General features: G+C 27.8%; 1 long non-coding RNA gene across 1 annotated transcript; it reads right to left on the bottom strand.

The window, feature by feature from the left end:
- Positions 1-2,598: 2,598 nt before the first annotated feature.
- Positions 2,599-8,042, bottom strand: LOC148309871 (uncharacterized). The gene is made up of 3 exons (XR_015837476.1): positions 7,889-8,042; positions 4,033-4,111; positions 2,599-2,685 (listed from the first exon to the last, which is right to left on the bottom strand). It is a non-coding gene; the product is annotated as an uncharacterized LOC148309871 (long non-coding RNA).
- Between the last annotated feature and the right edge of the window lie 4,022 nt (positions 8,043-12,064).

Here is a 12,064-nt window from a genome sequence, read left to right as displayed (position 1 = left end):
TACTAGCGAATTGAAATCGTTTTTACTCTAATTTAGCCGGTGATCGAGAAAATTTAAAATTTAATAGGGACATACGGAGAACTGTCAAAATCAGTTATAATAGGTACATATGATTTGAACTGTGAGAAAAAAAAACTCAATATTCGTTAATATTATTGACTGTAGGCATTGTACATATGAATTAATGGCTACACAATAAAGATAATCATCAAACATGAATGATTTAAATTTCATGAGCACATAACGGAATTATGAAGGAGCAATGAGGATTATTTTCACACATGGAAAGTCTGTGTTTCACACCGACAATTTTACAAAAAATCAGATGTTTAAATCAATTTTTAGATCAACACAAAATACAATAATAATAATAGGAATAAACAACACACATATATTTTTTATAAATTAAATTATTATAATCACAAAATACACACATGGGTATCACATAAACAATTATTTGTAATCAATTCCTTAAAATGTTTATATTGTCCAATTTGAATACAATAAATAACAAATGAAAAAAAACACTAAGTTATTGTTTTAATATCCACATTAAACATTTAAAAAAACAAATAAATAAAAAAATATATAAAAAAATGATAAAGACATAGAAAGGAGAGTGAATGCTGGGAACAAAGTGAATGGTGCACTGAAATCAGTTATAGCAAATAAAAACCTATCAGCGGAAGCTAAAGTGGCAGTCCACAACGGAGTCCTGGTTCCAACTCTAATGTATGGAAGTGAAACATGGAGTTGGCAAAAGAAGGATGAAAGTAGACTAAATGCAGTCGAAATGCGATCTCTCAGAAGAATGTGCGACAAAACGATGTATGATAGATGTTCGTATAGTGAAATAAGGAAGGAATGCAAAGCTGAGATAAGCATTATCGATAAAATTAAGAAAGGTGTGTTGAGATGGTTTGGACATGTAGAACGAATGAGTGAGGAAAGAACGGTAAAACAAATTTATGAGGCGAATGTTAGTGGAAAAAGAAGCAGAGGAAGACCGAGAACAACATGGCACGATCAGGTATCCCAATACTTGAAAGTGGTCAGGTTAGGAGTCGTAACAATCGGCGGGTATGTATGAAGAGATGCATGAACGTGGAAGAGGCGAAGAATGTTTGCAAAAACAAAGTTGTATGGCGTTCTATTCTCTCTGCCTACCCCTGCGGTAAGCGGCGTGATGGTTAGTTAGTTAGTTAAAACAAATAATATTATTATTATAATAAAATACAATGCACATTGTTTTTTTTTATATAAGTTTTACGAATATAATAAAGCAGATGAAAAAATAATTTGACGTGAAAGTTCCTTTCAGGATTGAATAAGGAAGCTGATGATTGTGTTATATAAATTTGTCAAAATAAATATTGTTTACAAAACACGACATCCGGCATCCGTGCATGATCCGCGTACACTCCTGAAGGGTAATAATGACCAAAGTGCAGAAAAACAAGCACTAAAAATGCGTGCGAATATAGATCACATAGGCAAACATTTTTGAGGTTATTAGGTTGAATTTCGTATGACACATATTTAGGACTGCTAAAACCGTAAATAACATCTCCAACATTTGGGAAAAAAATAAATTAAGCTAGGGGAGACCACAGAAAAAGCCTCGATCAAAATCGAAAATACAAGGCACAGCATTGATCTTTTATACTTATTGACATATTTTACCATCCGGTTTCATTAAGGGTTATTTGTATTTAATGTTTATATGTAGTACATATATAAATTTGATGTAAGTATGCCATATGGACGTTTTGCTTGAAGGTAAGGGAATAATAAATCATCTACAAATAGGTTGTCGGCGCCATTTGTTTTCGGCATTTATTTTTTTATTATTTTACTATTAATCTTTTAAAATCAAGTCTGTCGAAAAGAATTCAGAGTTGTTCTGCACTTATAATTTGGCGACAGGAATGAAATGGCCCCGTTTTTGTTGTTGTTACGAAATATGTTATATGTATATGTATTAATATCATTACTGCACTGATCGGACTTATCTACATGTAGTCTGTAGTAGGTGATCAATCTTTTCTCAGTATGTACGAGTATGTATTGAATATTTATAGAAGTATGTATTATGTTAGAAAATAACTGATTATTTGAGTGACATCAATTGAATTCATTTTTTTATCTAAAAATATTTGAACTACAAATGCGATATCTGAAATGTAATATGTACTTAAATATTTTCATAATGCATATTCTTAGATTCAGTATGGAAATACTCAATAGATATTATATCTCGACAGCGTTTATTACGTTGTGTAGTATAAAAGTAGGAATATCATACACAGATATTATTTGGAGAATTTGCTATTTACTTTACCTAAAACCACGAGAAAATTATGAATGGTGAGGCGTAAGCAGTCCGTTATTAAAAATTGAATCAAGTTGTGGTAGATGGGGGAAACTGTATACCTACACATGTTTTTTTTTTGTATATGGTCGAGAATATTATTGATTTAACAATAATTATTTGATTTATAAAAAAAAAATATTAAGAGAATCAATATATTTCTTTAAATACATTATGTACGTACGTTCAAACACCGAAGATCTATGTATGTAAATAGTAACCACTGCGAAATTGTTCACTTTCATGTGCACCACGTCGTAAAAATGTAAATATAATGTTTTTTGTTCTTGTAACGTCTATGTAGTTTGTGATTGCTGAAAACAACACAAGCAATGAATGAATTAATTAGCCAAAATAGTTATTACAACTAAAAAGCAAGCACTTTTTTGAAAGGGAATTATTTTTGTCCTCAAAACGGGACATCTACCAATTTTTACGTAAAAGTATGTATATTCAAGAAAACGCGTATTTTTTCATAGTTTTTATGGATCATTAAAAAGAAAAGGAATGTTGATAAAGTAAATAAAAGGAATAAATAATATGAAAAAAAAATATGTTGTTTTATATTTTTCTGATGAACAAATTCCTTAAGTAAAAGTGGGTTTGCTTTTAATAAGAATGGAATTATTGGCAGGATTTAAAAAAATATATCTTAACTAACATCGCTTTAAGTACTCCGATGTAATTGTGTTTTTTCTGTCGTCCACAACTTATTCATCTGTGAAAAGACTCTTTCTACGGGCGCATTTGTTCCGGGCAAGCATAAAATGAAACGGCTATACTACAAACTACCGTCATTTTTTTTGCACTTTTTTTTATTGTAACCGTGTGTTGCCCTTTTTTCGAAAACGAGACATTTCGACGTCCAAAAAATTTTACTTGGGGACAACGGGAGACAGGCTAACTAAAACGGGACGGTGCCGTTCAAAACGGGACGTAAGGTCACTTTACCCATAACGCCAGTGCCGCGCTATCAAACTTGTTCACTATGGTCGCTTTGAGTGTGTTGGTGCTTTACTATAATTTGGGGAGCTATGTCCTAGCTACAATGTTTAAGCTTATCAACTTGTTTAGTAATAGGTGAATGAAAAATGAATGAATTACGATATGTTAGAAATTGTTTTTTGTATGTGCTTTTAAATGAAATATTAATGTGAATTATGAAAAATAAACCATTTCGTTTCTACGTGACTGATAAGTTAACTATTGAGAAATTTGAACAAGTGAGATTTAAAGATTGAGGATATGAATGAGATAACTTTGAGACGGACTGTTTTTTTTCTGTACTAACAAATCATTATAAATACTTGTAGTTGTTGCAAACTATCACTTTGCGATAAAAAGTAAACTAAATAATAAATTAAATAAGCAAGTTTTGTCCTTATTTAAAATTTCAAAATAAATCGGCATTCGTTATTGCTTTGTTATTGTTATTTGATTGTTTGACACGTAAGATGATATGAGAATATGAAGAATGTCATACACCGCCCACAAAATAAGTTTATGGTTTATGAAAAAAAAACACTTTGTCAAAAGTAATGTACCAACACAAATCGGACAGTTAACTCAAATCTATTCTAAACTTATTCACATTTAAAAAAAATCAATGACTCGAATTGCGTTGTTATAAATTATGTGTACCGTACCTAGATTTACATTACCTGGGGAGATGTGATTTGATGTGTGATAATGAAGAAATACATCCAGCGCCTGCAGATATATCCGAAGTTGAAGAAGAAGCTGTTGAAAAAAAATGTAAATGTAAATAAAATATAATTTTTTCACATCTCATCAAAGATGAAGAAGAATATGGAAGTCTGAGCATTTACGGGGCTGACGACCGTCATAGGCTGGTTTAAGTGATCACTTTACACGTGTAACATTCACCAATTCTATCCAATAATGGTTGGGATATCCTGGAGAGACCACATCTCGATCCACGAGGTACTACGAATAATCGAAGAAAGAAGGCACCTACTCGTGACTATCGCGAAGAGACGCGCCAAAAGGATCGGTCCCGTGTTGTAGTTATATTGATATCATTAGTGATTTTTTATCCGTATTTTTCATTTACGAAAATATATGAAAAATTAAGAGGGAAGTGTATTTTTGTTGACAAAGTATTACAAAAACACCTAATGAAAGACAAATATTGATGAATAAAATAATTAAGAGCAAAATGTATTTTTACTGAACAAAATATTGTATTACAAAATAAGTAGAATCAATATTTATAAAAAAACGACGTACACAACACCCGTCCTTAGTGTGTTAAAGCACAGATACGCAAAATTACACCGCGCTGCCTTCGACGATGCAGATTGATTTTACCCTTTACAACGTTGCCAAATCTATGCAACAGCAAATATATTTTTTATAAATACTGTTTCTATTATTTAAAGCGTAATGTGTTTTTATGTCAGTTGTGTACATTTTGATTTTTTTCATGACCATGATTTTTTCCTAGTTTCCAGTTGATGTTCTTACTAAGATCACTGTGCCACGAGGACATGGGCTGTTCAACGCATGAGGAGCTGAAGAGGGTATATATATATATATATATATATATATATATATATATATATATATATATATATATATATATATATATATATATATATATATATATATATATATATATATATATATATATATATATATATATATATATATATATATATATATATATATATATATATATATATATATATATATATATATATATATATATATATATATATATATATTATATATATATATATATATATATATATATATATATATATATATATATATATATATATATATATATATATATATATATATATATATATATATATATATATATATTATATATATAATATATATATATATATATATATATATATATATATATATATATATATATATATATATATATATATATATATATATATATATATATATATATATATATATATATATATATATATATATATATATATATATATATATATATATATATATATATATATATATATATATATATATATATATATATATATATATATATATATATATATATATATATATATATATATATATATATATATATATATATATATATATATATATATATATATATATATATATATATATATATATATATATATATATATATATATATATATATATATATATATATATATATATATATATATATATATAAATATATATATATATATATATATATATATATATATATATATATATATATATATATATATATATATATATATATATATATATATATATATAATATATATATATATATATATATATATATATATATATATATATATATATATATATATATATATATATATATATATATATATATATATATATATATATATATATATATATATATATATATATATATATATATATATATATATATATATATATATATATATATATATATATATATATATATATATATATATATATATATATATATATATATATATATATATATATATATATATATATATATATATATATATATATATATATATATATATATATATATATATATATATATATATATATATATATATATATATATATATATATATATATATATATATATATATATATATATATATATATATATATATATATATATATATATATATATATATATATATATATATATATATATATATATATATATATATATATATATATATATATATATATATATATATATATATTATATATATATATATATATATATATATATATATATATATATATATATATATATATATATATATATATATATATATATATATATATATATATATATATATATATATATATATATATATATATATATATATATATATATATATATATATATATATATATATATATATATATATATATATATATATATATATATATATATATATATATATATATATATATATATATATATATATATATATATATATATATATATATATATATATATATATATATATATATATATATATATATATATATATATATATATATATATATATATATATATATATATATATATATATATATATATATATATATATAATATATATATATATATATATATATATATATATATATATATATATATATATATATATATATATATATATATATATATATATATATATATATATATATATATATATATATATATATATATATATATATATATATATATATATATATATATATATATATATATATATATATATATATATATATATATATATATATATATATATATATATATATATATATATATATATATATATATATATATATATATATATATATATATATATATATATATATATATATATATATATATATAATAATAATAATAATAATAATTTGGATAATTTGTATAGTGCCATTTTCGTAAAGTACTACCTCAAGGGCGCTTATAAAGACATGGATAATAATAATAATAATAGGATGATGATGATAATGAAATACAAAAAATAAATAGATTAAAACGTCGTCAATTGGTCTCAGGCCGTCGAGTCTGGAGGGGGAAAAGGTGAGCCGACAAATTAAAGCGCCTGCCTCTCGATCCCATGGGCTGGAGAATGGCCAAGGTGTTGGGCTGGACGCCTTCCCGAGCGATGGTCGTCACGCTGGAGGGCAGCTTGTTGACTTCCAACTTCCAACTTCCAGACTAGCACAGTTCAAACGGAACTTTTATCCTCTTTTTGCATGCCAGTATCAAAGTATGGTTAGATTAATAGAATACCCAAATATAAGGAGTAGATGACGAGCGCTAGATTATAATCACCCCCAAGATGTTTATTATGTTGCAGAGGAAATTAAAAACATGCACAAATTTAAACAAAATTAAGCATGCGTTGCGAGATTGGTTAGAAGAGCATTTTTTATAAATTTATATTTCTCATGTTCTTACACATTGACTATTAACATATTTTTCCATTTACTTTTCTCATATTTTATTAATATTTGATTGTATTTTTCTTACTATTTTTTCATATTTCATATCATGCTAGTAAAACATAAATTTTGTTTAATAATTTTTATTATTTAAATTAATATAATAATAAAAAATCAGCATCACAGATTACGGTATTGTGCCCTCACATTACCGTAATCAATTAATTAATTAGGTTTTTTATGAGAGTTACATTATTATTTATCTTTATTATGTACGAAGTTTATACATCAGTTAGTGGGTTTTTGTTACTTCTACTCGTAGGTTAAATCTGTGTTGATAACAGGAGGGATAATCTAGTTTGAGTTTGAGTTTGAGTTTGAGCTAATCATTGAATTCTCGGCATTTGGTCATTGCTAGGAGGGAAGTCTTGTTAAGTTTGGTTTAGTTATGAAAGTTTGTTGGGTTAGGTAAGATTGCAGTAATTTTTGTAAAGCTAGATTAGGTTAGGTTTAATTTGGTTTAGTTATTAAGATTTGTTAGGTTATGTTAAATTCTGATACCTTGAAGAAACCCATTTGACCAGGACGTTCTCAATGGCGGCCGTTGAGATGGGTTGGTTTGATTGCTCCTCCTCGTTGTCAGCTTCTCTTCGATTTTCATCATGTTGCTGGACTACTAGTACTTGGCACTACAGTTGTCAGCTCTTCTTAGTGTTCTTCAACGAGCTCGTGCGCTGAACCACTCGAGTGTCCTCAGCTGCTTCTCCCTGCATCGAAATGCAGTCCGTGAGTGGCGTAATGGACGAACACAAATATCGTTGTGCGCAGCGTTCGTTATGCGAGGCATCACTGTAAATTAATAATAAAATAATTATTATTGGAGAAGAAAAAAATTGTATTTTAAGTTAATAATATAAATAAACAATTATATTAAAATGGGTGTAATGGTTTCCGTGTTTAGCTACCGTGTAGGAGGTCCTGGGTTCGATTCCCTTGTGAAAATAAATATTAGTGAATTCACACTCTAAACCTGAAGCGTAGGTATCCTTGTATATTAAAAAATAAGAAATGAAGAAATTAGGATCAAAATCAGAATAGCTAAAAAAAATTTACGTCTGGTTTATGGTTGCTTATAGCAATTTCTCCAATTTAACAACAACAACAAAACTTTTGAATACTAAGATGAACGATATTTTTAAATCGGTGATTTTTACCGATGACTTTGATGGTCACCACTTTTACCGGCAAGCCGATTCTCCGCAAAGTGACGACCCTGGTCCTAGTTATATTGATATTTGAATCATTACAGCTCGACTAAACGAACGTGAACTTCAAAGACAACAACGCCTGGAGGCGCGTTGCAGGAGCCTGGGTGAGGACCTATCCGACATCGGATCCGTTATAGTTCATAAGGAACTTTTACGAGAGGTGGTATCATACATGATATAACTAGCAAAGGACATTGGTACCATAAAACAAGCAAGGACAACCCTCTTCTAGTGAAACGGAAGGTCTGCTGACGAATGTCAACAGTCCGGCTTCTGAGGACTTTTGCGTGGTTTTCTCTCAGTAATGAGCAAGTTTCTGATTGGCCTACACTAGATCCCAACCTCCTGTTCCCAACACAGATTAAAATATAACATCTTTTTTTAAGTTAGAACAAAAAAAAAACACTTAATGATCTTTAAATCATTTATAAACCTTGTACATCATAATAAACAAGGTAAAAAATAGATGCAACTCTAAACTGACCATTTATTTTTCTCCTTAAAACGGGACATCTACCAATTTTTACGTAATAGTATAAATATTCAAGAAAACACATAAGTATTTGTATAGTTTTTATATATTAATAAAAAGAAGATGAATGTTGATAAAAAAATAAGAAAAGTAAATAATACGAATATGAAAAAAAATATGTTGTTTTATATTTTTGTGATGAACAAATTTTCTTATACTCAAATACTTTTTAGAAATTTTATTAAGGCGGTTTGCTTTTGTAAATTAGTTTGTCTTTGCACATGACTCACCAGCCACCTGCTGTAGCCATATACACCGAAATCAAGCTAAGGTTTGTTCAGATATAAACTCATGCCTCTAGCGAGATAGCGAGTGTTTTTGCCTAGAATTTTCACTCATGAATTACATGAAATTATAGTAACTTTAAACATAAAGAGTAAATCCACTCACAAGTAGGCATAGGCTATGAAACTTTTAAAGTTGAAGCCTGAGTAGGGACATGATAAACGGTGTTGCATAAGCCGTAGCTAGATTTCAGAGTCACTTGGACGTTAGGTAATTAAAAAAAAAACAGGTTTGTTCAGCAAAGTTATATGAAACGGCTATATGTACTACAAACTACCGTCGATTTTTTGCCCTTTTTTAAATTGTTACCGTGTGTTGCTCTTTTTTGAAAACGGGACATTTTGACGTTCCAAAACTTTAAAACGGGACGTATGGTCACATTATGCAACTCCCATCTAAAAAAAGTGTTTACATATTATAAGTTTTCTTATTCAGTACACTCCCGATTTTCCGGGATGTATATGGGGATGTAAAAATCCCGTATAATTGATTTCCCCGTTATTCCGAAAACATGAAGAAAATGTAGACAAATAAAATTTTAAATTTGCGATTGTGTATACCTACTTGCTTAGTAAGGCGCAGGTGTTGGCAGCGTGACTCGACTAGAGACGACTAACTTTATAAAACTTTTGCACTTGAAAATATATTTTTTTGAGGTTGATACCACAAAGTATCGTATGGATTATATTTGGTAAGATCCGATCATTTAAATGATCCGCATCAGTAAATCCGTACTATTCGGTATTAGTACCGAAACAATAAATCTTTCGTCGTATAAATAGCACCGATAAGGCTGGAGAATTTTTATCACAAATATTATGACTAAAAAATTATAAAAACAGGTTATCAAAGTAATTCACAAATATTTTAAGCCATAAACATCACATATAAGTGAGATACTGTCATATCACTGCGGACAACAAATGAGCTCGGCCCTCAATACGTGTTACGACATTATAAGTACTGTTGTGAAATATGTTTTTTTTTTATAAAATATTTTTGATATATAGAGAGAGAGGGAGAAATAGAAATCCATAAAGAATGTGATTCCTACCAAAGACAGACGCGAAGATGGACGAAGTGAAGCAGCGACCCAAGTCGCTGTTAAACAAAGCGGTGACTTACAAGTCACCGTCGACGGTAAGTCGCTGTTGAGCTTATCTATACGGTTTAGTTCGCTGCTTCAAAAATCGTCGCAACATCTTCGAGTCCGACGTAATGTTGACATTTGAATGATTTCGCCTCGGCTACGGCTCGGCTAAACTCAGATAAACAAAATACGAACGCAAACATCCAACAGTGATCGGAGATTCGTCGGTTGGCGGGAGGACGATGGCGTTTGACGGCCAATGCGGCGCGCGGCGACGCGATCATGCTGTTCTTGTTCCGAGTCGGAACAAGCATGGACATATGGACAAGCATCGCATCCAGAGTTTTTTTTTATTGCAACGTAGATATATTTTTGTTTGTAGATTTTTTACTTCACTTTTTGTGTTAGTTTGGTGAGTACCACCATCTTATTCATCTTCTTCTAGATACCTAGTTCGATTTGCCGCATAATTTACTACTAGCGAAATGAAATCGTTTTTACTGAATTTAGCCGGTGGTCACGAAAATAAAAAAAAGTGGGACATTCGGAAAACTGTTAAAATCAATTAAATACAATAATAATTATTCCAACAATCAACAATCAATATGATTTGAACTGTGAGAAAATAAAATTCAATATTCATCAATATGACTGATTTTGTTGTACTAATGTATTAACTCCTACATAATATTTAATCATCGAACATGGATGATTTAAATCATCACGAGCACACAACGGGCTCATGTAGGAATAATGAGTCTTTTCTCGAGAGTGCTGGAGTTACAAGTAATTACAAGAATGAATTACATGTCACCCTTGAAGTATGTCACGTAACAAATTTAAAATCGCGTATAAATGTAAGATTAGTGCTTAATGTAAAGTTTTATAGGAAGCGCCGTTTCATTTAGTTTTAGATGAACGAGTCAATACCAAATACAGATTGGATCAAACGCTTCGGCGTTATTCGCAACGGAGTCGGTGCTAGTTGCTAGTTCGGCTGTCCAAATTTAAAACACAGTAAGGATTTTTTTTTGTAGTAGTTTTTTTTTGCCTTTTTGGACTAAGTAGATTCTACTTAGTCCATAAATGCAAAAAAAAACCTACTACAAAAAAATATCCCTTACTGTGTTTTAAATTTGGACAGCCGAGTTGCTAGTTGCTGGTGTCCGCATGGAACATCGTATAAAGTAATGTTTACATCAACACCAAACACAATAATTATAATATAGGAACATACGATGTACATTTGTTTATAAATTAAATTATTTTAATCACACAATAATAGACACACACGGGTATCTCAAGAATAATGATTTGTAATCAATTCTTTAAAATGTCTATATTTAAAGTCCAATTTAAATATAATAGAGGACAAAGGAAAAAATAGTAATTAATTATTTTTATATCCACATTAAACATTAAAAAAAAACAAATAATATTACTACGTATTATGATAATACAATGCACAAATGTTTTAAATACAAGTATTATGAACATAATATATCAGATGAAAACTTAGAAATGAAGATAATGATTGTGTAAAGTAAATTTGTCAAAATAAA

This window comes from Brachycentrus maculatus, unplaced genomic scaffold (genome assembly GCF_059751285.1).
Source record: "Brachycentrus maculatus isolate JH-2025_06_01 unplaced genomic scaffold, ASM5975128v1 h1tg000117l, whole genome shotgun sequence".
NCBI lineage: Eukaryota > Metazoa > Arthropoda > Insecta > Trichoptera > Brachycentridae > Brachycentrus > Brachycentrus maculatus.
Note: the sequence above shows the minus strand (reverse complement) of the source record. Positions and strands in the feature narration are given on the sequence as shown.